A 7,152-nucleotide genomic window follows, 5' to 3' on the forward strand; every position below is an offset into this window, starting at 1 on the left:
AAGGTTAAATGAAATGAAATAATGATAATAAATAACGACAACTACTACTACTACTACTACTACTACTACTACTATTACTATTACCACCACTGCTACTACTACTACTACTACTACTACTACTACTACTACTACTACTACTACTACTACTACTACTACTACTACTACTACTACTACTACTACCATTACTGCAAACTTAAATTTAAATTCTCTCTCTCTCTCTCTCTCTCTCTCTCTCTCTCTCTCTCTCTCTCTCTCTCTCTCTCTCTCTCTCTCTCTCTCTTGCGATGTTAATGGCGGCGGCGGCGGTGGTGGTGGTGGTGGTGGTGGTGGTCGCTGCAGCAGAGGCGGCGTCATCAGCGTGGCGGTAACACTTCCTGCTGGATTGGGAAGGGAGTAGGAAGGCAGTAGTGCACGGGGCCATCTCTCTCTTACTCTCTTAATCTCCTTTCTTCCTCTTATGTTTCGACACTTTTCTTCTTCTCGTTTTCTTTCTATTGTTTATTCTTTCATTACTTGTATTTTTATCTACTTTTTATTTTTTTTATATCAAACTGTCTTTTATTTCCTTTTTCCATTATTTTTTTACTTTCTTTAATTTTCTGTCATTAACTCTTACTCTTTTATTTTTGCTCTCTACTATATTTTTTTCTTCTTTTTCTACTTTTCTTCCACTTTGACGTAAACCATTTTCTATTATACTTTTCCTTATTTCTTTCTTTTACTGTTATGATATGAAACTACTTTTTTTCATTTTTTCCTCAATATTTTACTAGTTATTTGTGCTTTTATTTTATCTACTATTATTTTGAAGTACTTTCCCTTAGTGTCGTATTCTCTTTAATTTTTTTTTTTTTTCAATTCTAAGTTAAAATCCACTAACTTTTTTCTCAGTTTGATTATGTTCCGTTAGAAGATTACTATTTAAGCAGCATTGAAACAGCTCTTACACCACCACCTCTCTCTCTCTCTCTCTCTCTCTCTCTCTCTCTCTCTCTCTCTCTCTCTCTCTCTCTCTCTAATACAAAATTATTAGTTATTTGCACAAAACATGACGTAAAGATAGATTCTCGAGTTTCAAATTAGAACCTTAAAGAAAGACTTAACGATTTTTGCTTGATATAATTTATTTCCTGTTGCGTCTGACAGAGAGAGAGAGAGAGAGAGAGAGAGAGAGAGAGAGAGAGAGAGGAGAGGGACTAGACCACCATACCAGCTGTTGTTGTTATCGGTAGTCAACCACTTCGAATGTAGGTCATTGTGTGGTGGCGCCTATACCTCTACCACTCCACCACTCCACCACTTCTAAATCGTTTGTGTTTATGCCTCCTCCTCCTCCTCCTCCTCCTCCTCCTCCTCCTCCTCCTCTTCCTTTATTTCTTCCTTACACTAGGGACTAAAAGATCTGTTGCTGTTTGTCTTTCTTTCATTGTTTTTTGCCTCTTCTGCTTTCTCACTTTCTTTTCCTATTTTTATTCATTATTATTATTATTATTATTATTATTATTATTATTATTATTATTATTATTATTATTATTATTATTATTATTACTATTATCCATTCTTGTCTTTCGAAGCGAGGACCTACAAATCTGCTGATGTGTGGTTCTCTCCTTCGTAATTCAGTGTAAGTCTTTGCTTCCCTGCCTTCTTTATTTCTTGTCTACATTAAACTTATTTATATGTTTGACTCTAGTATTTTTTTTTTCTTTTTTGGGAAGTGTAGAGAGATGGAACTTTGTGTGTGTGTGTGTGTGTGTGTGTGTGTGTGTGTGTGTGTGTGTGTGTGTGTGTGTGTGTGTGTGTGAATTTATGATAATTTGTCTCTAGACCTCCATAGTTTTCCTCCTCCCCCTTCTTCTCCACCACCTCCTCCTCCTCCTCCTCCTCCTCCTCCTCCTCCTCCTCCTCCTCCTCCTCCTCCTCCTCCTCCTCCTCCTCCTCCTTCTTTTCCTTCTCCTCCTCCTCCTCCTTCTCCTCCTCCATCGTCGCCCCACATCTCTCACCCACTGAATGACCACCACCACCACCACCACCACTACCACTACCACTACCACTCTCCCGCCCGCATCAGAATAGTGGGCGGGGCCTGGAGGAGTCACGCCCATGGAATCCCACCCATGTATTAGTGAGTCAACAATGTGTGTGTGTGTGTGTGTGTGTGTGTGTGTGTGTGTGTGTGTGTGTGTGTGTGTGTGTGTGTGTGTGTGTGTAGGGGAGAGAGTAGGCGATATATGAGTGACAAAGCATCAACCATTAGACACACACACACACACACACACACACACACACACACACACACACACACACACACACACACACACACACACACACACACACACACACACACACACACACACACACACACGCTCCAAACATTTTGCTACTAGAATAACGAGAAAATCAACAGCAATTTGGACATTAACACAGCACATGGACCATTATTCAAGCATATTCCAGTTACTCTCTCACCTCACCCTTGCATTAACAGATTTACGAGTCACTTAACTTAAAAGAACAGCGATGATCTTGCAAATTCCACCCTTGAAATTTGGATTGTTAGGTGTAAATAATATAAAGTACGGTGCTTGCTTGTCGAGTGTAATAAGATAACATAGGAAAAACATAAGGTTAGCTGAAAGAAGACAGTTGTCCAGCACGTGTGGCGCCTCATAACACGTGTATCAAAGGCTCCAGGGTTTTTATTATGCTAAGTGAAGGTTTAAGAAGGAGTATGTACGAGAATATTCAGTAAGCTAATGGTATCTAATTCTAAGGGTAGAGTTTTTTTTTAATAAATGAACAATAAAATGAATGAAAGAGTGAAAAGATTGAGAAAAGTGAAATAGAAAAGTGTTTGTTTTTTGTTCAGTAAGCTAATTATATCTAATCATGAGGTTAAAAGTTATATGTTTTTTTTTAAGTAAATGAGCAAAAGAATGAATGAAAGAATGAAAAGATTGAGAAAAGTGTAATGGAGAAGTGTTTGTTGTTTTATTCAGTAAGCTAATGATTTCTAATTGTGAGGTTAAAAGTTATTTGTTTTTTTTAAGTAAATGTGCAAGAGAACGAATGAAAGAATGAATGTTGAAAAGATTGAGGAAAAAAGTATTAGAAAATTCTTTGTTTTTCATAAGTAAATTCTGTGTTTCTCTTAAGTAAATGAATAAGAGAAGGAATGAAAGAATAAACATTGAAAAGGCTGAGAAAAGAGTAATAGAAAAATGTTTGTTTTGTATTCCGTAAGTATTTGTAATTCTGAGGTTAAATGTTCTGTGTTTTTTTTTAAGTAAATGAGCAAAAGAATGAGAAAGAATGAATGTTGAAAAGATTGAGAAAAAAAGTAATAGAAAAGTCTTTGTTTTGTATTCAGTAAGCTAATCGTATCTGTACTTCAGAGGTTAAGAGTTCCATGTTTTTCTTAAGTAAATAAAAAATAGATTGAGTGAAAGGATAAATTTTGAAAAGTTTGAAAAAAAATCATAGAAAAGTGTTTTTTTGTTATGGCCTATAGCGAATGGGAAGCGCTGTTCAGCATCCACCAATTAGCAGCGCAGCCAGTTTTGTTTATATATTTATTTTGTACGATTCCATATTTAATTGTAAAATAAAAGTACAGGTAATCATGTTTATAAACGGAAAAAAAAAAAAAAATAGAGCAAAGCAAAGCCTGAAATTTAACAAAAAAGTCGATTATTTTGTTTGTACTTTTTCATTCTAATCTCTTCATTCATTTTCACATTGAAGTTATATTTTCTCTTATAATCTCTCCTTTATTACTATCATTATTTTCAAGTCACGCTCTCAAAATGTAAGCACGGAGATTAAAAAGATAATGATGGTGTTTTTCCCTCGTGTATGTGTCTGTGTGTCTGTGTGTCTGTGTGACTGTCTAGGTATTACTCAGCTGTGAGTTTCACGAACACAGGTGTGTTTTGGCTTCATCAGTGTCACCTGTGTGCTTTCCTCGGCCATGTGAGCCCGTCATGTGCGCTAGGGAAAGCTACACACACACACACACACACACACACACACACACACACACACACACACACACACACACACACACACACACACACACACACACACACACACACACACACACACACACACACACACACACACACACACACACGGATTATAACTTTCCTCTAGCATCTATCTATCTATGGCTCCTCCTCCTCCTCCTCCTCCTCCTCCTCCTTTTTTTTTTTTTCTCTCTCTCTTTCCTCTCTTTCTCTCTCCCAGCTCTCACTTTCTCTATAGTTTCTCATGATTTTCCCTCCGCTGTCACAGTCTAGATAAAGCTTTCGCGGGCAACTCCTCCTCTTCCTTCTCCTCCTCCTCCTCCTCCTCCTCCTCCTCCTCCTCCTCCTCCTCTTCCTCTTTATCATTTGTCTCTTACGTGACATTGAAATATATTAAACTAAGTAGATAATTATCCTGTATTTGTTCTTCCTTTTTAATTTCTTTTTGTTCAACTTTTTTCTTCATCCTTTATCATTTTTTTCTTTTTCTTTTTTTTTATTCGTGTGTATTTGGTGATTTATCTTTTTCTCTTTTTTTTTCTCTCTGTGCCTTTTTCTTCTTATCATAATATTCTTCTTCTCTTGTTTCCTACTTCTTCTTTTACTTCTTCATTTTCATCGTCCTCTTAAGCAATGTAGTCAGGACAAAGAAGACTATTATTATATGTCCTCTTCTTCTTCCTCCTCCTCCTCCTCCTCCTCCTCCTCCTCTTCCCCCTCTTCTCGTTACCTCTTCACGCCCATGCATCGCACTCTCACGCCCTCACGCCCACATCCGGCTGAGTCTCGTGAAAAGAAAAGTCGAGGAAAGTAGATCATAATACAGTAGCATGAAAAAATATGATAGTGAATGTCAGATTGAATTAATATCGTAGTGTGTGCCTGTGAAAGTGTGTGTGTGTGTGTGTGTGTGTGTGTGTGTGTGTGTGTGTGTGTGTGTGTGTGTGTGTGTGTGTTAATTTTCACCTTCTTTATTCCTTTATGTATTTTCATTGTCATTGTTTCATTACTTGAAGTAGAAGCGTAAGAAGAAATATCAGAATAAGATCAGGGAAAGAAAACGGAAGGATAGGAAGACGAAGAAAGGAAGAAATAAGAAGAAAAATTAGAATAGAAACAAGGACAACAACAAGAAGACAAAACATTCGCATATAAAGAAAAGAAAAAAAAACAAATAGCGAGCAAAAAAGAGCAAAAGAAAAACAAGAACCGTAAGAACAAGAAAATTAAAAAGGAGAGAGAGAGAGAGAGAGAGAGAGAGAGAGAGAGAGAGAGAGAGAGAGAGAGAGAGAGAGAGAGAGAGAGAGAGAAACCAAGAAAAATATATATTCACAAACTCACACAAGGGAAACAAAAACACACGTAACGTTCTCTCAATTTCTTTTCATTCACATTTTCTTTATTCTTTTCCTTCATTCCTTTATGGGCGTCTTGTTTAGCAGTTCACAATGTTGTTTACAGTTGCAGGCGACAGATGGCGATCGTGAAGGTTACCGGAAGACAAGATGACATGACAGACGCTAGTTTTATTATTTTTATGCATATGTTATAGAGAGGAGAAGAAAATGATAATGATAATGAGGAAGAGAAGGAGGAGGAGGAGGAGGATGCATGCAAGATACAAAAACAAAGAATATATAAGGAAAATAAGAGAAAAAGAGGGAAAAATGAGCAAAAAAAAACATAAGAAATCATTGTTTTGCATATACTGTAGAGAGGAGACGGAAAATGACGATGACGATGATGATGAAGAGGAGGAAGAAGAAGAGAAGGAGGAGGATGCTGGATACAAAAACAAAGAATGCGTAAGGAAAATAAGAGTAAAAGAGGGGAAAATGAGCAAGAAACCACATGAAATTATTTTTTTGTATATTCTATAGAGAGGAGAAGATAATGATGATGATAATGAGGAGAAGGAGGAAGAGAAAGAGGATGATGCAGGATACAAAAACAAAGAATACATAAGGATAATAAGAGAGAAAGAGGCGAAAATGAGCAAAAAAACACAAGAAATTATTTTTTTGCATATGCTATAGAGAGTAGACGAAAATGATGATGATGAGGAGGAGGAGAAGGAAGAGGATGATGCAGGATATAGAAACAAAAGAATAGATAAGGAAAACAAAAGAAAGAGAGAAAATATGAGAGAACACACAAGAAACCACTTTTTTTGCATATGCTCTAGAGAGAAGAAAATGATGATAGTGAGGAGGAGGAAGAAGAAAGTGATTGCATCTGATGGTGATGGTGGTGATGGAAACATGGAAGAAGCAAGAGGAGGGAAACATCAGGAAAAAGGGATATGTAAGATAATCGTAATAAACACAGAAGAAAATGAGGGGAAATATAAAGAAAAACAAGGAATACATAAGGAAAGAAAAAGATGGGAAAATGAGAAAACGAACAAGAAACCATTTTTGTTCTTATGGTATAGAGAGGAGAAGAAAATGATGATGATAGTGAGGAGGAGGAGGAGGAGGAAGGTGATGCAGGATAGTTATAATTGCGTCTAGTGGTGATGGTGGTGATTGTGAGATTAGAATATGAGGAAACAAAAAAAGCGAGAGGAAAAGGAAACCTGGAGGAAAAAGGAAAAAAGAGAAAAGAAAAGGAAAGCATTAGATAAGTGTAATAGATACATATGAGAAACAAGGAAAACATAAAGAAAAACAAGGAACATATAAGGAAAACAAGAGAAAAAAACGAAAAGGAGAAAAAAAAACACAAGAAACTACTTTTTCCATATAATAATAATAAAAAAAAAAACACACAACGAAAAATTTACAACCACCATAACTTTGAACGAAAATATTACACGAAAAAAAAAAAAACACAAAAGAAAACACGAGAAAGGAAATTACAGTAAACTTTCTCATTACTTCCCAAGAGTCACTTCACCATCACTCTTGGCAGGTTTTAGTGCGAGTTTTAGACCAATTAGCGTGAGAGTCGTTTACAGTCTCTCTCCCAACCATTGCTGTGAACGATGGGGATTTCTGTGATGCGAAATGAGTTATAGAGTAAATGTTTCTTGCTTTTACCTTCCTATAACTCCTTCAATACTGGGACACATTTTTACCATGAGAATTGTGTACGATTAGACCATTTTACTGACATTAGAAAGGGT

The sequence above is a fragment of the Portunus trituberculatus genome, chromosome 25 (assembly GCF_017591435.1).
Source record: "Portunus trituberculatus isolate SZX2019 chromosome 25, ASM1759143v1, whole genome shotgun sequence".
Classification (NCBI taxonomy): Eukaryota; Metazoa; Arthropoda; class Malacostraca; order Decapoda; family Portunidae; genus Portunus; species Portunus trituberculatus.